Source organism: Spermophilus citellus (genome assembly GCF_964194105.1).
Source record: "Spermophilus citellus genome assembly, chromosome: 9".
NCBI lineage: Eukaryota > Metazoa > Chordata > Mammalia > Rodentia > Sciuridae > Spermophilus > Spermophilus citellus.
Genome location: NC_138191.1, coordinates 90,350,391 through 90,372,855, shown reverse-complemented (window position 1 = coordinate 90,372,855; position 22,465 = coordinate 90,350,391). Strand labels below are relative to the sequence as shown.

Below are 22,465 nucleotides of genomic sequence, written 5' to 3'. Positions count from 1 at the left end.
GCTCCATCCTCTCCAATTTGTGGGTTTGAGGGCTAGTCCAGCAACAGGCTTTGAAGAAGTTACTTGCTACCTTATTATAACATACTTAAACTCAATAGCAATTCAGCTTTACTGGGTATTTACCTAATTTATTGTGGCAATGTGGTATTTAGACCACTGATTAAGTGAAGTTTGTCAGTATAGTTAAAAGAAATTAGAGACACTATCATTGCTAAATCACTTTACAATTCAAAGAAGAATTGTAAACATATGAATCCATTTAATTATAATAGTGCCAATTATAAGAGAAATTGTAATGCTGAGAACAGTGGCTTTTATGTAATCATAATAATGGCATGTATTTATCTTGGTTTGGCAAGTTAGGCCTTTCTTTAATACTTGGCTTTGCCTAAATAGAATGTGGTTTGCTGAAACCCACAATAACCCCCACACCCTCCAATTTGTTATTGCAGAAAATACTGAACAATAATCATGCGGTATGAATGATTAATGTATGCATGGGTTAGTAAGTATCTCTGAGGTTTAAAAAGTGTTTTTATTTACAATCTTCTGTTGGCTAAAGGTATAAAACAAATAAATAAAGATCCATGTATTACATAGTCCCATTCCTTTTCATACATGTATTCACAATATGAGTACAGTCATATTTTTAACTCATTGTTTTCTGTGCTTTTTGTTTTTGTTTACCTAAGACATCTTTTAAGTATATTTCAACTGTAGTATTTGATATGCAATCTATTTTAAAATCTATTTTAAAATTTACTAAGTACTTGAAGATAGCTTCTCAAAACAAAAACAATAATATCTGAAGGTTGGAAAATTTAATTCATAATGTTGAGTTCAAATAATAATAGAGGAACAGTTATTTGAAGAGCATATGTTAAAAAATTAAATTCTCTTCTTAATAACATTACTATTATTACTGAGGAAGAGGTGCTATCTAGTGGTATAAACAAAATTACTGAGAAATTGGAACTTTAATTTCAATGCTTTCATTTATGTCTGTTTCCTGCTTTCAGAAATAAGTTTCTGAAACAGTTCCACATAGTGCAAGCAGAAGTAACTGGAACTCTGACTTTGCTAAGCAAAGAAGAATTGATTTTAAGAAGGACCCCAATGAAAACTTACTTTAAGATACTCATAAATTTTTAAAAATAACAAACCTTCCATAGGCACTTAGAATTTATTATAAAAGCTGTACGTTACAAAGAACATTAGAAATCCAAACTTTTGATTCTGTTGTAAGACATAACCCCCAAATTAAATATAAATGGTGGATATAAAATTTGACATCATGAAAGAGTTAATATTTTTATTTCTTGAAATTTGATATAAAATTGGGCAACCCATGACATGGTTTGGAGTACTTGATTATTCTTTTCTCAATAAATAAGAGTGGCATACAGTTAATTTCAGCACTGTAATTGAGCAATGCATTCTGGGAAGCTGAAAAGCACTGTAAGATGAGGAAATGTTTTAGGGACTAATCACGAGAAGAAAGGAGCCTTTCATAGCCCGTATGATGCTGTTGTCAGAGCTAAAGGCAGATAATGATTCAGTAATAATGGCACATTGTGAATATTTAAGCTGAAAAGGTTTGGGCAAAATGAACAGACATTGTTGGTTTGTTAAAATTGAACATTTGGTTTTTGGGCTTCAAAAGCACTCTGAACTCGGTACAACATTTTAATTCAAAATGTTCACTAAAACAAGATACTTTTTTGAAAGTTACATCAAATATCATCACTACAAGAAGTTTTTAAAATGATCGACTTGTTTTAAATTTTACTGTAGAAATGGATCGTATGGGCTCTTTTTTGTTACAAAGGAGTTAAAAAGTTTCATGTGTTTCTTCTTATGTATCTTTTTTAACTTAGTTGGCTGAAGCAATACCTTCAAAGAACATTCTCATAGCAATGATGTAAAATATTAAATATAAAACCAAGGGTATCCGATTGCAAAGAAAGTGAAGTGACTAGCATTTCATGTCTCGGGCTTCTGTTGTACCATTCAGAGTCTTGCAGCTGGGTGTCTGTGTATCTTGTCTTTTTTCCTCTCTATATTTTCAACCTGTTTGTTTCGTTCCTGAAGCACCTGTCGAATGCAGATTCATACAGTTCTAGTTTTCCTTTTTGGGGTAAATGTTAACAAGAGCTGAAGGGTTCAGTTCTCACAGTCTTCCTTTAACTTGGAGAAGAGAATGGAGCCTGAGTTGAGAACATGTATTTTACAACTTACTAAAAACTTTAATCAGGAATATTTAAAATTGAGCACATCTGTTAAAAAGCTAGATCCTGTTTTGCAAAAGTATGGGAAAAACTCAATTATATTGAAAAAAGTTTTTTTTTTAACTTTAAAATGTGATTCAATTAGAAATGAAAACTTTTTAGAATAAGTTTTAGGACAGAAATATATATCTATCTCCAGTGAGCTCTCATTTATTATATATGTGCAACAATGACATAAATAATTCCAAGTCTGGTATTTCTTTTATAAATATACTTTTCATGTGCAGTTTTACACAAAGATTGAAATGAAGCAGATTTCTGAGGCTATACAAATGTTTTTTTCTTGAGTAAAAAAGATGATTACTTATTTAAAACGGACTCACAATTTAAATCCAAATAACTTTTTTTGTTTGTTTCTGCTCTGAGATTTTTTGAAGGGGAAAAAACGTTGCTGCATGTTTATACTAACATTCATTTTTACCCATATGCTTTAAATCTGTGTATTTGTTTAACCAAGTATTGTTTATTTTTAGAACTGTTTAATTTTTCTTTTTAACTGGAATTTTTTTAACAGCAGTTCTTTTAAAATTAAGTTAAATAAAATTGCCCTATTGAAAGGACATTTTCTTCGGGAGTCTGAACCAAGAACTAAATTCTTTATTACCATTAGGTGAGACTAGTCTTTGGGCAGGAAATAGGCAGAGTCCAGAGGCAAAAATAAAACAGAACAAATGTTTACCAGGAAAATAAGCTGTGATCCAAACATATTCTTGTGTCAGTTTTTCAGAAGTAGCTTTATGAAAGGCTCCCCACGCAGCTCTGAGCCGGAGAACTTCTCCCTCCACTTCTGCCAGGAGACAGTTTGGATTTTGATGCTGTACCTGTACAAACTTAGCTTTTCAAGTCTGGTAAGTAGGGAATTTAGAATATAAAATGAGGTTACTTTAAATTCCCCAAATTAACTAATTTTTAGAACTGTAAGATAAACATTTCAAATTATATTGAGATTTTTTTCCTTTACTTTTTGACTTTTTTCTTAGATTCCACATAATACCAAAATTGTTTCTTCTAATTTTTTTTTTTTTTGTCTCAGAGTATGGGATTCTCATTTGGTATTAAACAGTAATTTTATTTAGACAAATAATTATTGTTCTCCACCCCTATTCTGTATTTCTGTTTATTCAAATTCACGTTTTCTCATCACCCAATTTTACCACCAAAATCAAGGTTGTCTTAGGTTTTCTGAGGAGACCAACTAAAACATAATTACAGAAACCTCCTAGAAATATTAACCTTAAATTTTGTTTTAAGTAATTAAAGCTCACATTCAAAAACCAGCATGTTTGAAAACTGGCCTCTCCACTTACAGGCTACCAGATGGTTCCTGCCTAACATGAAGGAAAAAGCTTGAGTTGGAGACTTCGTGGGTGAGGAAGGGACTTTTAGGCTGATAGAATAGCATTTTCCTTATCAAGAGAGAAAACAGAAAGGTCAGTTGCTGAGTTTAAAATAGGGAAAATTTCAAAGAAATTCAATTAGTTTTTTTTTTTAAGATTCTAAATTAGTTTTTTTTTTAATTTTGAACTAAACTTTTCATTTTAATTTTAAACAATTTTTTACTTAAATTTAACTTTTAAAACTTCTAAATCAACACTAATCAAAATGTTTCATAATACTTATGTCTTATGCCATACTCCATGGAAAAATTTGTTGTTGTTTTATGCAATAAGTTTAAAATATATATGCATACTGTTGTCCCTCTTGGAGAGTCATGGTATACATAATAAATTAAAGGGTCTAAGGTCTGGTAACTTTGTTTAACCTAGCAGTGGCCAAATTTATTTGTTAGTAGAACTCTTTTTTTTTTTCTTCTAACCTCCATTAACCTTCCATATCACACTTGGAAAAAAATTATATACCCCTTAGTCTTTCTGTACATTTGAGTGAAGAAACTTACTCTGTTTCAGGCCCTTTGGTATAAACATCACCTTTCTTCTGACTGTTCTGCTCATCTGGAGCTCTTAAAAAGTAGTATGTTCCTGTCCCCACTGAGTACCAGTGTTCACTGACTGTGGACTTTGTCCCAGAGGCAGTGTGCTTGGCTCCATTGTCTCACCTCCTCTGTTCTCCATATAGTCCATTACAATGTACTCTAAGGACTTCAGACTGTGTCCTTGGAAGACAGAGTTGCCTGGAGCTCTTCCAAGTCGGCAAAAAGATGTTCTAATAAAGCTTTAAGTGGTACTACTACTTGCTGATTGAGGAGAGGATGAGACTGTTGAAAATATGGTGTTACAAAGGTCATTTCATATGGTCCAAATTCCATTTTAAAAAGGTCTCCATTCCTTTCACCCTCTAATTGTGAGTATTAGAAAGATTTTGTTAATGAAGCTCTTTTATTCTGTTATTTCTACCAAGAAACGGACTTTAAAAATATTTTCCAGATTTATGACATAGGAATTCATTGAATGCTTGTGATTTAAGTTGCCCCATTCCTCAAAACAAGTCTCCCTCCCTCCCCCTCATTTTTTCCCTCTCTCCCCCTCCCTACCCTCACATGGGGGGAGTCTGTGAAAAGGAATTGATTGAAAGGTTTTAACCTAAAACTCAAAAGTAAGTATTCAGTGTAAAGGCATTGCATGAGTTTTTTTGTGCCTAGATTATTTTTTTTTTCCATAAGAAACAGATGGAACAACTGTTGCAGGAAATTTTATTTTTTCTCACAAAAAGGAAGTTTGCTTGTTCTCATCTAAGATTGACATTGTCAGTATTTTCTAAATAAGCACAAATGATTCTTTTTCTACCATAATGTATATGTTTTCATCTATATAAGAAATTTTAGATTCATGAGTATATGAAGTCTTCATTAGTATGAGAGAGGAATTTATTTTGGTATTTGAGCTATTACTGATCTAAATATCTTTAAAAACACACATACACACACCCAGTACAATACCAACCCTAATCTTCTTACTGGATAGACTATAGTAATTCCAGAAGGTTTAACTCAGTCTATTAGATAAATGGCTCACAAGTTTAAGAGACCATGAACATATATTTAAAAATTATTATAACTGGAACAGGATCCTGACAATACTCTGTGTAATCTAATTAGCTAATGTATCAGTTGTTAATACTGTGTGTGGTGGGGGTAGAAGGGTGCTGAAGAATTGAACCTGGAATCTCACATACACTAGGAAAGTGCTCTACCACTGAGCCACATATACAGCTCCCGGTTGTTAATATTTTGAAGATACTCAGTACATGAAAATGAAATGCTGTATGTCCAGCAAACACACGTGACAAAGGAAAACCCAACTCCAGAAGGAAAACAGTATTTGTGGAATATTTAATGTGGTTCTATAGTAGCATTATAGGAGATTAGTGACCAGCTGGGATTATTAAACCTAAAGTTTTCATCATGCTATCAACATTAAAGAGCCTCTTGGTGAATTCTAGGATAACATGTGCCTCAGTAGTTAGCACTTAAAGATTGTGTTTTAACAAGTCTCCAGATATGTATTTACATGATAGACCATACTAACACCTTTCAGTGTTATCTGTCAATCAAAATTTAATAATGTTCCTTGATAAAATGTATCTGGTGTTCATTTTCATTGTTGCTCTACTAATTTTGTATTTTTATGTATTCATTAAGAATTCATGGTCACCTGACCCCTTGGCAGCCTTCCCTAAATGTTACATTAACCCTATTTCCCAGGGATTTCAGGGGTCATTTTAACCTTGTGAAATGGAAAGTTTCAAATAATTGAGTTCAAAGGCAATTGGAAAAGGATCTGCTAAGGCTCCCCCCTCAAAAAAAATGCTTTAATTTATGCATTTGGCAACAACCTCATACCATATTTTTATTTTTATTTTTGGTAAAAGAATTTTTACATCAGACAGATATTATTAAAAGATTTTATTTAACATTCAGATTTATTTTGTTCTAAAACGAATGCTTGCTCAAGAGTCTAAGAAGGCTTCGTGGGAAGAGCAAAGCAATCTAAGCCATATGTATTGGGCAGGTTGCCAGTTGTTTGCCAATATGCCCAAGCCACCTGGCTGTGCATTCAGCCAAGTGTGCCATTCTGACCAGCCAGCTCTAACCTCCCGGCTGCTTTTCAGCACTTAGGAAACTCCAAAGGCCTGGGAGCTGCACTTCATTTCTCCCATGCCAATAGTTTTCACTCAGACAAACTTCGAAGTGGCGACACTGACCGGTAACTCACAAATGCCCATTTTGAATGAGCTCTCCTTTGTTTAAAGCACCATTCACTGGTGTTGAACCACTGCCATAAGATGAGCCTGGAGATAGCAGACTGAAACCTTTACCCATATGCCATAGATAGACACTTTGACTGACAAGCTGCATTTTATTCCCAAGCCTGTAGCGACAGGGTTTTGTGATTCTGGTTCGCTGAGATTTGGGTTGGCTTTATTTGCCACTGGTTTCAATTTTTATTTTGGGTGGTTTTAACTTTTCAATGTTTGGAAACGTTTGTTCATTTGGTTTTCCCTTTCTGTTTAGTTTAGAAATTAGTTGAGCAGTTTCATAATTTATTTATCAAGCTTGATTTCGTAATCTTTGGCAATCTAGGTCAGGAATCGTGCAGAATAGGCATGATTTGTTGCTGGAATCTTGAAGGCTGATTTGTTCTCTTTAAAAGTGACAACAGAGAAAGTTTTACTCTGGAAAGATGCTATGCCTTCTATGATCAGAACAAAAGAATTATATAATATCTTATTTCCCTTTTTGCCTTGGCTCCCAAGGAACTCTAAGATAAATTTAGTTCTAAACCTCAGCAGATTATTTCAGCCTAGGATTTTGCCCCTGCCCCCCCCCCACACACACTTTGCATCTTTAAATCTTGCAGTTTGGGTTCATATTTTTCTTCTTTTGTGGCCTGAAATTTATATGTATGTGTATGGGTATATTTAACATGTTTGTGAATCATCTCTAACCATTTTTTGAAAGTCAGACAAAGTAACTAATAAGTAAATAAAACTTCAGAATAGAAACTCTGATCTATTCCTAATTAAAATCTTTAAATGGACTCTGCTGGGAGAATAAGCAGGTGTTTCAGTTTAATTATCCTATGTTTTAAATAAGGTGAGATATGATGATTTACGTCTAGAGCTTTATTATAAATCTCTGTGCTAGCCTTTGGACTGTCCAGCTTATTATTTCCCATCAGTACTGTGGTCTGTATATTCTCAGTTGAGGCCAGTTCCCTCTTCCTGGCTCAATGACCACTATCTCTCAGATCTTGAAGATCTGTTTTGGCTTGGTTCCAATTTAATCAGTCTGAATGGATCCTATTGAGTAACTTGACTCATTCACCCTGCTGAAGAGAGTCTGAATACACTATTTCTGAGGGTTTTTTTTTTTTAAAAAACCCTATTATAATGTTCTTTTTGATTAGAATTGTCAGTCATTTCAGGAAAAACATGTGATCTGTGCTGATTTGTGCTCTGGGAGCCCATTTTTCATTCCATTAATAAGACCCATTCGGATTGTAACATTTTGGCCAAAGTCCTGTGACATACTCAACAAAGCCCTGAGCAAGGTGGAGTTGCACCAGCTCACAAGATGGATAGACAGAGCTGGGGAAAGTGTCCCAGCGGGTTTTTACAGCCTGTCAGAGGAGCTGCAGCTGTATCCACCCATCTGTGCATCCTTGGCTTGGACCAGGCTTCAGTATTGAGCACTTACCCTGAAGAAAGATGTTCAAAAGAAATGGATGGTGTGGTTCAAATAATAATGGCCAAAATGTGACAGGGCTAATGTTCAAAGAGAAAAAATCTTTAACATTCTACAAACTGTAAGACTGAGCCTTTGACACCTTTAAAATTCTAAATCTCTACAATATTCATCTCATTGCTTGTTTTTCTGGATTCTGCTAAAAGGAAATAGTTGGCTTTCAGTTTATTTTCTTATGCATACAGAAAGATTTTTAGCATAATTTTAAATCCAAAAGAAGCTTGAAGAGCATCTTCTCTGATGGAGGTTTTCTTCTCATGATGTGAGCTTTCCACCTTAGGTAGCCATGTTATATAGCTCTGTCCCTGAACATTTATTATCTCTTCATTTATTTGGGGATATAAATTTTTCCATTAAAAACACCTGTGTACAAGAATAAGCTCAATAACTGGGGAAAAGGCTGTTAATTATTTGTACCTTGAAGATTAATTATTTCAATGTTAAAAGAACTTCATAAGAATCCATTAACAACCCAGAATGCAGATATTCCCCAAAATAATACAAAAATTCTTCTACTCTTTTAAATACGAAGGAAGAAATGAATGTGTTTTGTCTGAATTGTCTGAAATGTCATTAATGGAGCAGAGTAAAAAAAATGCTATAAAATGCTGCATGACTCTTTCCTTTATTAGATTTAATTTCTTTCTGCAAATAAGTTTGACCATTTCACTGAACTAAGACACATATCATTTAAAAGATATTCTTGGGAAATACCCATATTTATGCCTGAAATTTTGTGATACATTTATAGTACAGTGAAATTCCTATCCCATCTCTTAAATATTTTCCCATACACAGAGGCCCCCCAAACATCATTGCTGCCCTGGACAAGATCCTCAGAAATGTATTTTTAAACATTATATTTGGTTTATTTAAACTATACAAGCATATTAAATTAAAAAATGGAATGTTGAACTAACCATCATCTTAATAAGAAATTATCAATTTGTTTATTAAGCACCTAACAACGTTAAGGGCTAAAAATCTTAAGCACGATTAATGGAAGATCAAAGTGTGATTGACTCAAGAGTCATGTGTCTTTTTTTTCCTCTCTAACATTCATCTATTAGCTTTTTAGTTTAATTTTCTGGAGAAATGCTTTAAATGTTGAATTTTCTACTAGAATTGAGGTCTAAAAACATTATTAAAAATCACATGGGCTGGGCACAGTGGCACATGTCTGTAATCCAAGCAGCTTGGGAGGCTGAGGGAGGAAGATTGGGAGTTCAAAGCTAGCCTCGGCAATGGCAAGGCACTAAGCAACTCGGTGAGACCCTGTCTCTAAATAAAATACAAAATAGGGCTGGGGATGTGGCTCAGTGTCTGAGTGCCCCTGAGTTCAATCAGTGCCAAAAATAAATAAATAAATAAATAAAACAAAAATCATATGGTACAAGAAGGATTTGATGTAATATAACACTGATTGCCAACTTTTAAAAACTCTTTGAAAACCAGTAAGCAGTTTCCATAGTATGATAAAACTATATGTCCTATCAAAAGAATGAATCACAGTGAATTATGATATATTAGAGTTGTCCCCACTTAAATCAGGAATAAAACAAAGATGACTCTTACCATTTTTGTTTACTGTTTTTTGCTAAAGTAGTAATGCATTAATCAGAAATGAGTGTTACAGCAATAAGAAAAGAGGAGGCAAAAATTATCCCTATTTGTAAAATGACAGAATTATCTACTTAGACAAAGTTCATCCCAAACCACTTGGAATTAATTGGAAAACTTAGCAGAATATCTATGAAAAAACAAAGACCCCAGAGCAATAAGTTTTAGTGAGAGAAAAATTAGAAACTATGGGAAAAAAAGATCTCCTTTAAGAAAGCAATAAAAAACAGAAAATATATAGGAATAACCTTAAAATACTTTGGCAATTTGATAAAAAGGTCTTTTGAAGATGGTGTTCTGAATTAAGAGGGTTATATGAAAAGAAATCAATGCATTGCCTCTAATCTATCCCTCTCGAATCACAACCTAGAAGCCATCTCTTATTCCTCTTTCATGTTTCCTGTCTCATCAGCCACCAATTTCTGCCAACTCTACCTTCTTATTAGCATGCAAATCAATTCCCATCGTGCCCCACACTTCCCTTTGCTTTAGACTGTTATTATTTCTAGCCTGGACTATCTCTATAGCCTCCTCTCTTTGCTCCATTCTTTCCTTTACATCCATTCTTTCATTACACTACTGCCAGGGTGATCTTTCCAAAGAGGAATTATCGCTCCCTCGCTGGCCTCCCTTCATTGACCTCCTAGCACCTGCTATATAGAGTCTACTCTGCACCACCTTCACACTTGTTATACCATGCTCCAGCTATCAGAGCTCACTCTGTGGAAGTGCTTCCTTTCCCCAGGTGCTGTTCTTTACCAGTGCCCCAGAGCTGCGCTATCCGTATGGCACCATTGCATAGTCTAGTCCTGTTGAGAAAGCTCTCCATCCAAATGGCCTCACAGCCTGGAAAATTCCAGCCCGTCTTGCCATTCTCAGTGTAAGCATTGTTATTGTTTGGGAAACATTCTGGACACTTGCTTGCAAAGTCAGGGACTTATCTTTTCTCAGAAGCTTTGTCTCCTTCTACCACAGTACTTGTCACACTATCCTGTAGCTATTAGTAACCCCTACTGGACTATGAAACTCATTGCAGCTCTAGCCAGAAGCCCACTGGCTGGAAGATAGTAGGTGCTTATTATTATTTGTTGAAATATATGTTTTAAGTCTCCTTTTAACAAATTTGATATTCATGAAGTTCTATGTTTCTGAGATAATTTTATAGTTAAATAACTTTTTCTGGAAAAACAGCTTTGAAATTTCTTAGAGATTCTTTTTTTTTTTTTTTGGCACATTGGAACTAAACAGTGACTGGATATAAAGTTTAATTATACACATTTGATGTCACAGCTTAAAGCTGATAAATGTTTAATGTTTTTTCAGGAATAAAAATAAAGTTTTATGAATTAGGGTATAATTTAATTAGATGTTATGCTCAGATTAAGGTCAATAAATTATTTGCAATCATATAACAATATTTTATTTAAACTTATAAATGATACAGAATCATAAATATGTAAAATTCAGATCCATTAAAACATTAGCCTCTTGAATCAAATGTATGAAATATGATATGTCAAGAGCATTGTAATGTTTTGAACAACCAATTAAAAACAACAACAACAACAACAAAATTAGCCTGAAAAAAAAATACCTGGGAATCAACCTAACAAAAGAGGTGAAAGACCTCTACAATGAAAACTACAGAACACTAAAGAAAGAAGTTGAAGAAAACTTACGAAGATGGAAGGATCTCCCATGCTCCTGGATAGGCAGAATTAATATTGTCAAAATGGCCATACTACCAAAAGCATTATACAGGTTTAATGCAATTCCTATTAAAATCCCAATGACATTCTTAACAGAAATAGGAAAAGCAATCATAGAATTTATTTGGAAAAATAAGAAACCCAGAGTAGCTAAAGCAATCCTTAGCAAGAAAATTAAGCAGGAGGCATCACAATACCAGACATTAAACTATACTACAGAACTTCAGTAACAAAAACAGCATGGTATTGGCACCAAAATACACTTGTAGACCAGTGGTACAGAATAGAGGACGCAGAAACAAACCCACATAGATATGATTATCTCTTACTAGATAAGGTTGCCAAAAACATTGACTGGAGAAAAGATAGCCTATAATGAAATTAAACCTCTTTCTCTCACCCTGCACAAAAATCAACTCAAAGTCTATCAAAGACTTAGGCACTAGAACAGAGACCCTGTACCTAATAGAAGAAAATATAGGCCCAAATCTTCATCACATCAGCCTAGGATCTGACTTCCTTAACAAGACTCCTAAAGCGCAAGAAGCAAAATCAAAATCAATAAATGGGATGAATTCAAATTAAAAAGCTGCTTCTCAACAAAGGAAACAATAATGTGAGGAGAGAGCCTACAGATTGGGAGAAAATCTTTATCACATGCAACTCCGATAAAGTATTAATCTTCAGGATATATAAAGAACTCAAAAATCTTACTACCAAAAACCCCAAATAACCCAATCAATAAATGGGCTAAGGAACTGAACAGACACTTCACAGAAGAAGAAATACAATTGATCAACAAATATGAAAAAGTGTTCAACATCTCTAGCAATTGGAGAAATACAAATCAAAAAGATTTCATCTCCCTCCTGTCAGAATGGCAATCATCAAGAATACAGGCAACAATAAATGTTGGTGAGGATGTGGTGAAAAAGATATACATTGCTGGTAGGACTGCAAATTTGTGCAACCACTATGGAAAGCAGTATGGAGATTCCTCAGAAAATTGGGAATGGAACCACCATTTGACCCAGCTATCCCACTCCTTGGTTTATACTCAAAGGACTTAAAATCAGCATACTATAGTGACATAGCCCCATCAATGTTTATATCAGCACAATTCACAATAGCTGGATTATGGAACCAACCTAGGTGTCCCTCAATAGATGAATGGATAAAGAATATGTGGTATATATACTTGATGGAATATTATTCAACTTTAAAGAAGAGTAAAATTATGGCATTTCCCAGTAAATGGTTGGAGTTGAGAATATCATGCTAAGTGAAATAAGGCAATCCCATAAAACCAAAGGCCGAATGTTTGCTCTAATATGCTAATTCATAATAAGGTGAGGGGGCACTAGGGAAGAATAGTGTTACCTTAGATTAGGTAGAGGGAAGGGAGAGGAGGAGAGGGGAGGAGATGTGGAGATAGGCAAGATAGTAGAATGAAGAAGACATTATTTATATATATTATATATATGTATATCTACATGACCAATGTGATTCTGCAACATGTATGCTCAGAAAAATGAGAAATTATATCCCATCTATGTATGATATATCAAAGTGCATAAGTGCATTCTACTGTCATGTATATCTAAAACAAATTTAAAAAATTTAAAAAGAATTTATTCAGGTTCTATTATATGTTTAGGACTTGGTGTAATTGTATTCCAGAAAGATACAAAACAGCTCAGCTTTTAAGAAGATTGTACAGAATACAGGCTTGCTTATAGCCAACCCAGACAAGATAAAAACAACAGCATTGCTTTCTAAGAAGGCCTGTAGCCGCTGCCATTAAATGGATGGAACTGGAGAATATTATGCTAAGCAAAATCAGCCAATCCCAAAGAACCAAAGTCTGAATGTTTTCTATGATAATGTGGATGCTAAATCACAGTAAGTGGAGATGGGGTGAGAATAGAGGTATTTTGGACTAGACAGAGGGGAATGAAGGATGGCGGGGCATGAGGATAGGAATGATCGTAAAATGAATTGGACTTGTTACCCTATGTGCATATATGATTACATTACCTGTGCAACTCTACATCATGTGCAACCAGAAAAATTGTTATACTCAATTTATGGAGTATATACTCCATAAAAAAGTTATACTTCATTTATGTATGATATGCCAAAATGCATTCTACTGTTATGTATAACTTTAAAAAAAAAGGCAGCCTGTAGCATCACCCCCATTTTATACTTGAAGAAACTGAGTTTCAAAGTTACTATCATTAGGTAACCATTGATGGGTGTGAGGCTGGAGCCTACGTTTTCAATCTCCTTATCAAAGGTTCAAAACAGAGTCTCATATGCTAAAAAGGAACTTAATGAATTGGGAAGACATAAGCACTTCCATAAAGATCAAGAAACACAATAGCGATTCATTATTTTTCTAATTGTTTCCCCCTGCTTTGCTTATACATTCATAGAAGTGAATATTGAGTAGGTTATAGCTGAGTGATACTGCATGTCCTTGGATAGCTCTTATATTTTGTAGGCATTCTGCAACCACTAATTAGTCTAAATTCACAAATATTCCTCTGAGTGATTTGAGCTAGATCCATTTCAACTAAGAGGGAAAATTAAGCTATATCTATATTATAAATGTAGATATTTATGTAAAGCATAGTAAAGCAATATTGCATAAAAGTTTTATTGCCATGAGTTTGGGATGACATGTTGCAAGTGGCAAAGCCACAAGTGAATTATGCAGGTCATCTCCACGAAATGCCAATAAAATGTTTTTACTGTACCGCATCATCCAGTATTCTGCCTATGCTACAAATTTTAAGACGACCAATTTTAGAAATTTCCAGAGTTGTAAAAGTTTTTATTGGTACTATATTTCAAACTTGCTGGCCTGTAAATATTAGTTCCATTAATTGTGACAAAAATTAATGCACAGAGATTTTAAAAAATACTCTTGTGACAGGGGTTCAGGGGTCTTTTCTTAAAACATGTTTCTTCCAAGTTGAGTTCAATTTTTCTTGCTGCAGCTGTCAGTATTTTCTCCTTTTTATCTAAATCTTTCTCCCCTAAAATCCATCTGGAGCCCATCTCTAAGAAGCTGTCTGAGGATACACAAGTCACTGCAGTTTGATTTTACTATTCTGAGATCTTGCTCATAAGTTCATTGGACAATTTCCCCTCTGCTGGGAGTTGAACCTAGGGCCTTGTGAATGCTAGGCAAGCTCTGCCACTGCACGACATCCCCAGCCCTTGGGCAAATAGTTTTTATTCATTTTAACTATTCTTTTGCTTCTGTTTTATTGTTAAAAGTCTGTCATTATTAAACTTTTAATGGAGTTCATATCATGTTCCCCAAGTAAATTCTAAGCTCTTATACCACATATTAAATTTCCTTATATTGTGCCTGGGCCCTAGAGTGCTGCCTTTTTTGTGGGGGAGGTACTGGGGATTGAACTCAGGGGCACTCAACCACTAAGCCACATCCCAGCCCTACTTTGTATTTTATTTAGAGACAGGGTCTCACTGAGTTGCTTAGCGCCTTGCTTTTGCTGAGGCTGGCTTTGAACTTGTGATTCTCCTCTCTCAGCCTCCTGAGTTACTGGGATTACAGGTATGAATCATCACATCCAGCTTAATTTTCTTTTTCCCTCTTCCTCGTGGTTTTCCACAGACACTGATTGTCTCTTAAGGTCTTGTCTAACCTATGCATTCATATTGGAAATGACAGGCAGCCCAGAAAAGAGCTTATGTGATCTAAACTAGAGTGTGCATAGTAATTTCTTGGAAAGAACTGTTAAGGAGGCCTGTTCTTAACCCTTGCGCACAGGAACTAAAGGTGTTTAGGTGTCCTCCTAAACACCAGAGGATCTGGAGGCAGAGATCCCATAGAACTTATTTTTCAACAATCCTGTTTGTAGGGGTTGGAAGAGAGTTGGGAGATTTGATCATCACAATGTTGTGCTATTTGAAAAATACTGTGGTGACACTCCAGGTGTTTAAGGAGCCCAAGGAAGAGCATCTGCTGAACTTGGGGAAGGCAGAAGACAAATGTCCTAGTTGGTGCTTAATACTTGCTGAATAGAAAAATGAATATTTGAATTTAGAATTGGACTGAGGTGGTTGAAATCTGAGACTTCATAAGTGAATTCCTTAAATTCTCTTCATCTATAGAAGTGGGATGATAGTAATCACTTCAAAGAGGCTCACAAGAGTGAACTGAATTCATTTAAGTAGGGGTCAATCATTTCCTTTTCGCTCTTGTGCCAGCAGCCTCCTGGGATACCAAAAGATCTATTCTTGGGAGGGTATGCCACTATGGGTCAGGGTATCCCCAAAGCCAGTTCCATTAAATGGCTTTCAGTAGTTGCTTGGCATAATTTATTATTTTCTACTAAGAATCGATAGGTAAATGTACAGGGAGCTGTAGAACTCATAACTGTTTCTCATTTTGAACAATTTGGTCAGAGGGAAAGGGAGACCATGACCTTTCTTTCCAGTGCTTCTAAGGGCCTGTTTCAAAGTTCTTAATGAAAAAGCAGCTTAGACTGTAATTCCCATTTTGCAGTTTTTAACAGCTGATGCTGATCCATCCTGCATTTTGTACATTACGACTCCCTCCTATGTTCCCTGACTGCCAGATCCTCTGAGTAGAATGACTGTTCTTTTCTTTGTCTCTATCCTCCCGTTTCGCCCTTAGTGAATACCGCCAGGTAAAGAAATGAGTTCCTTAGACAGAGCTGGCGGCTGTCTCTAACCCCAGTAGTAGATACGGAATTTAATCACTTTTGGGGTGGGGAGGGACTGTGCTTTTTTCATGACCATAAGGCCACCAGTATTCCCATTTTTCTAGCTGTGCTGCTTTAATTTTCTGAGAGCTGATGACTTTCAAGTTACTCAAGAAGACTGACCATTTTTTACCATTTGTTTGTTCTGATTTTAAAGATGCTAACAGCTAGGTTATTTCCTCAAAATATAGTCATGATGGCCGTATTGGCTGATGTCTGTTTTTGGTTCCCCTGGCTTCATGTTTTAGTCCCTTCCTCCCATCCTGATCTGAGTCAAGCGGACTCCACTCTGGAGAAGGATGCCATCCTCACAAAGGGAAGTCGTAACTGTGATGATGAGCATCCACAGGAGGACCTGAGTTTCTCAAGGATAAATGAAGGATAAATGAAATCACTGCATCATAGTGATGGGGAGGGGAGTTATGACTTGCAAGAAAGAAGACTGAGTTCCCTCTACTCAATGGAAGACAGCTTTGCTGTTGTGTCAGTTTAGGTTTTTTATAGTGTTGGGGTGTGTGTGTGTGTGTGTGTGTGTGTGTGAGAGAGAGAGAGAGAGAGAGAGAGAGAGAGAGAGAGAGAGAGAGAGAGATAGATAGATAGATAGATGCTGGGGGTTGAATCCAGGGCTGTGGATATGATAGACAAGTGTTTTCTACCACTGAGATACATTCTCCACCCTGACAGTGTAGATCGCGGGAATGGTGTCCTCTTATTCACATGATTCCTGAGCTGCTTTTCCTCCTCTAAACCTGACTTGTGACAGAACATTGGGGCTGCTCTTAATGTCTACTGCTGATTCAGAGCACATTAAAGGTGGCCTGAAATGGGCACACGATCTGTATCCAGTTCAACATACACTTACCATTTCACAAATAATTCATCTTTTTAAAAGAGATAGGGAGAGGGTAGGGAGAAGTCTGTTCTTCTAGGTGACTGTCAGCATGGGAGCAGTTATTCTATTAGAATTGACAGACACAATAGTCATCCAAGAGAGTTCTTGAGCTGAATAGGTGTGAAACGGAGGCCGTATCTTGAGGGTACTGGTATTAAGATCCCATAACATATGGCACAAGATGTCTTTGAACAAAATAATAGACAACAACATGTGCTCTATGCTTTTATGGCAGGTGTTTTAAATAATTTTTATGTTACTTCTTTGATGTGATTATGAGAACGTATTCTATCAAATCCAAATCCCAAATCATGATCCTCACACACAAAAATGCTGACAAAACTAGCAGAGGCCAAAGTTGGAGGGCTAGCATTAGACACCTTCAAGCCACTCCTTGGCTGAAGAGCTTAACTTGCATATATTTTAAATGGTGCTAGAAAGGATTTTCCTTGAAAGGACCTTTCTTGTTACTTATTTTTGCAGTTTCTTTTCCCAGTTGTCTATGAGTTTAGAATGGCTCAGGGTGTCTGCTGGTCACCTGCATGTGTGAGTGGCACAGTGGAGGGGCTATGTGCATATCCATAGGTTAATAAGGCCTGTTTCTCTAATTGTGTCCAAACCCAGGCAGCTGTGGCAGTTACTCTTTTGCTTGCCACCAGTGAGAATATCTCAAGAAAATTAAAATTTGGAAGAAGAAAACAAAACAAATAATTTCTTTAAAGCCAAAGTCAGTGTTTTTTTATGTTTTTATCATGGTGCCTCGATGTTCATGATTGTTGAAGGAATGCACGATTGCATGCCTAGAATCTTCCTTCTTCATACCAGTGCAGTGTAAGCTGCTAGAGGGCCACACTTTGATCTCTTGGTTATTGCTGTGTCCCTTGTATCTAAAACATGACACAGACACAGACATAGTAGATATCTCTTTCCTCCTGTCCCCAGTGTTGACTGAATAAGTGAGTTCAAAGCATTTTTTCCCCTACAACAGTGATGTTGTAGTTTCTAATTTGTATTATTGAGACCCTCAGACTTGCATAGTTATACTTCAAGTCTTTTTCACAGCTCTACAAAATATATGCCCATTATTATAATTTCCAGATAGTTTTATTAAACCAAAGATAATAATGAGAAGCTCAGTATCACTGGATTACATCAGTGATGGAATTATTTTGACAATTGACTGGTAGATAACTAAGTCCCTATAAGGGGCAAAATATTGTGTACTTAAGTATATTAAAACTAAAATTGAGGGGCTGGTGTTTTGGCTCAGTGGTAGTGCACTTGCCTTAGCACGTGTGAGGCACTGGATTGAAATCTTAGCATCACATAAAAATAAGGTTTCATCTTGGGCAGACAAGGTAAAAGTAAATAAGCGAACAAACAAGTAAAACCTATTGTGGTTTTTTCATATATAAATTTGTGTTTTCCAATATAAATTTCAAAAGATGGACTATCCTGTAAGTTCCAACATTCATTGTCATCCTGGGGTTTGCTCTAGGGTCTTGATCTCCCCACCACTTTGCTGTGCCCTGGCTTTCCCAGGTGCAAAATTGGCATAGCAATACTCATCTACCTAGTAAGGGGGGGTATGAGACTTAATTAGTGAACAGCTGTAAAACCCCTTGAGACAGTTCTGTGAGTCAGAATGGAAGTGCATTGTTATTAATCATTATTATTATTGTTATTATTTTTGAATGGCTGTGAACCATCTCTAAATTTAGTAATAAAATGAATGCATCTAATAATTCTTTCTTTGTACACGCTCTGTGGTCATGCATTTCACAAATTAAATGGCAGAATACTTGTAAGATATGATTATAATGATCCAACTAAATGATCCTCAACCAATTCAAAATTACGTGATTAAGACCCCAAGGAGCTAAAGCAAGCACTTTGCTTTGTTACCTTTCAGCTTGTTGATGACCCATTCCATGTTAATTTATGTGAAAGGAGAAAAGTGAGCTTTTAAAAAATTAATTTGGACTTTTATGTATAATTAGTTTGGAATTTAGGGAATGAATGGTTCATTCCCTAAATTCCAAACTAATTATTCATAAATTAGAGAATGGTTCATTCCCTAAATTCCTAGTAAATCTATCTATAACACTTTGTCCAAAAGATACATGGAAGTCATTTCAAGTATGATTGGCTTACCTATCAGTTGTTGAGTCAAGCATAATTTGTGAGCTTATACAGAGGGATATTGTCAAATATCATCTTAATAGCAATCATATATATTATTTTTCCAGTGTTCCCTTGTCTCCTCCTATACCCTCTGTCAAGAAGCTGCACTTGTGTCTGAGCTAGGTTATGCTGCAGGTCAGTGGAGAATCAGCTCCCCACAGCAGATTGTCCACTTTCAGCTTGAATGATCTCAGGCAGACATCCTGGCTAGCTGCAATGCAAGACTCAAGCCGGAGAAGACCTAAGCTTGGCCGCCCACTGAGTTGGGGATGAGAAGAGAAAAGGGAAACTCTATCTTTTCTGGTGCCCTTCCTTTCTTGGTTTCCCCACTAAAAATCAATAGCATGGTCGATAGTTGGTTTTGAGTTGTCCGCTCTGTGCTGCAGTTTTTCTGATATAAACCTTTGGTGTCTGAGCTTCAGACGTTATAATGTGTCAGGGAAGGTTGGTAGCTGTCACAGCCCTCCTGGATTACATTTGATTCCCAGGATAGCTTTTGTCATTTGAGAAGGGATGTATAGATCAATTTTTACACCATTTAGTTGGGGGAAATTTTTTTCTGCCAATTGATTATTCTTGTAAAAATTTACCATATTTATCTTCTAAACGACAAAAGCAAAAAAAAAATGAGATCTTTTCATTAACAAATATTTAAAAATAAAAAGCATTTGGTATCATGCTCTAAGTTGTTAAGACCCGGTTGTATGGTTGTTTCCTCTTTGGAATTTCTCACATTCCTTTTGCATGACATGGAATGGCACTTTTAATTTTAAATGTATCCATTTGGGAAAACCCACAGTCTTGTATTAGTAATACCTTACAATGGCAAGATCAGAAAGAATAAAATGGCATAATGTCTGCTATAATGCTTGTATAGTTTTAATGAAGATTTAGGTTTCTTTAAAACTGTATGGTGACTTTTATGCATATTGAATAATTAGGGATAATGAATAATCATTATAAGTGATATCAATTAAATTTATATTTGAGTTCTTTCTATTGAATCTCTTGCTATCTGGATTAGTAAACATTAATTTTCTCTTCTAAATTATTTTAGTTACCTATTTTTGTTCTATTCTAAAATTTATTCATTATCAGTATAATAACTCTTATTATATAATTATTCTTGAAATGCTTTGAGGTACCTTCTGGCATGTCCAATGAATATAAGATGATAATATTGTGTTTGTAAGATGTCTTCAAGTCTTCAAAAGTAGATTTCTGATTGGAATAAAAGTGTTCCCATAACATCATGTTGAAACAGTATCTTACAGAGAAGCAAATGCTATATATCTTTAGAACACCAAATACACTTATTTGAAATAATTGTCAAATAGCTGAACAATAATATTTCAGAAAGAACATTAGTATCAGGCCTCATCCTTAGACAGTGTTAGGAATCAATCATGCTGTATTAATTGAAAGGATTTGGTATAATCTCATAAAGAAACAGGCAAACTCTGGGCTTTCCTCTGTAGTGAAAATATATCATTCATGCCTTCCATTACTGTGCTATAATTATGGTAAGTGAAGCAGAACAGGATCGATAGAGCAATTTATCAATGCATTCCAAACTGTTCCAGCTTGGTTGACGTCATACCACTGCAAATACTGTCATTCAATGAAGAGACATCTAATAGTATAAAGACTAGACCGATCCATTTCAGCATAATGTCTTCCTATGTAATGTTCTAATTTTGAACATGCTTTAATTAATTGTTTCACTTGGTATGGTATTATCTGTGTTAAAATATTTTCTGAATTGAAAAAAAATGCAGTCTTCAAGTTTAAAATCACTGCAGAGTATAAGCATTGTTATTAGTGCATGGCATTAAACTTTTTTTTTTTTTTTAGTACCACTATGAATTATACCACAATTGGAGCTAGAATATAAACCAGGTATCCATCATGCCCAAAGAGGCACTGAAACTTAAATATTTGACTGGGGACTTTAATGACTTCAAATATTTATCTTTGACTATCACAAAATTCAAAATTTTTTAGGTTTTATCATCAGATTAATGATTTATCTATAATAGTCGGCTCATAGAAAGATTAGCTCATTTAACTTTTTTCATAAAACCATATGCAATATGATCTTTTTACTATAAGTCTTTCCTTTTATAACAATTAGGTAGTAATGTATTCCTAACATTGAAGGGAAGATATTGAATTGTACATTCAGGAGTTATTTATTTTAGTATGGAAAAGGATATTTTTATATTACTGGATTGTCTTTTTTCTTTTTTCTATGGTCTAAAATTTTCAGCCAGTGTCATTTTGGTGAATTCAGCCTCTACAAAACTAAATAGGGCTGGTAATGAAATCAGAGTCACAGCAATGCACAATTACCATTTTTATTTCAGATTTTTAGACATCAAAATGTTTTCGGTGGAGTGCTTGTCTCACACATGTGAGGCACTGAGTTCGATCCTCAGACTACATAAAAAATAAATAAGTAAAGGTAATGTATCCATCTACAACTAAAAAAAATATTTTTTAAAAAATAAGTGTTTTCAAGGATAAAACTTATATTTAAAAAATATTTATTTATTTATGTATCTTTAGTTTTTTTAGGTGGATACATTAGTTTGTTTTTTTAATGTGGTGCGAGGATCGAACCCAGTGCCTCATGCATGCTATGCGAGCACTCTTCCACTGAGTCACCACCCCAGCCCCTATTTTGTTTTTTATTGAGTTAGAAACATTGAAAATTAAGGAGAAAGAGTGAGGATGAATATTAACAGGTCTTAGTTTTGGAATAATCAGTATCTACAAGTTTTTTTCTTCTGGCTAGTTCTAAAAATTCGATATATATATATTTTTTTCTTTTTTTTTTTCTATAGTTCCTTACCCAAGGAGAGTCTTGACCACCTGTCTCCTTAAGAGAGTTTCCATGAGCTCATAAAACAGGAAGTGGGACACAGTCCCTGAAACTACATGGTCATTTTCTAGAATGTTACCCCTGGCATGTGACTGACAACAGCATCCCTCACTTCTACTTTCTGTCTTGAATTCCAACAGACTTGGGAACATTGTGGCATATATTGTGGCTGTTTTTGTGCATCTTTCTTTCTTTATACCTTTCACTTTCCCACTTATGGATGTCCCTCCAGTACTATTTCATAAGAGCTTGTCTGCTAAAGGGTTAAGGAGCCAGATTTTAAGCTGCTCTTGCAGAATGCACATCAGATAAGGAAATGGGGATGTCATTACTTCGGTGAAGACATTGCACACTGTTCTGCTGCAAGACGTACCAGGGGTCACTCTACCTGGTATCACTGGCATTGTTGGGTGCAGATGAT

At 35.3% G+C, this 22,465-nt stretch overlaps 1 protein-coding gene across 3 annotated transcripts in view; it reads left to right on the top strand.

Annotated features, from left to right (window-relative positions):
• Positions 1-22,465, top strand: part of NFIA (nuclear factor I A) — a 356,321-nt gene that overhangs the window by 127,746 nt on the left and 206,110 nt on the right. The gene's annotated exons all lie outside the window — the stretch shown is intronic.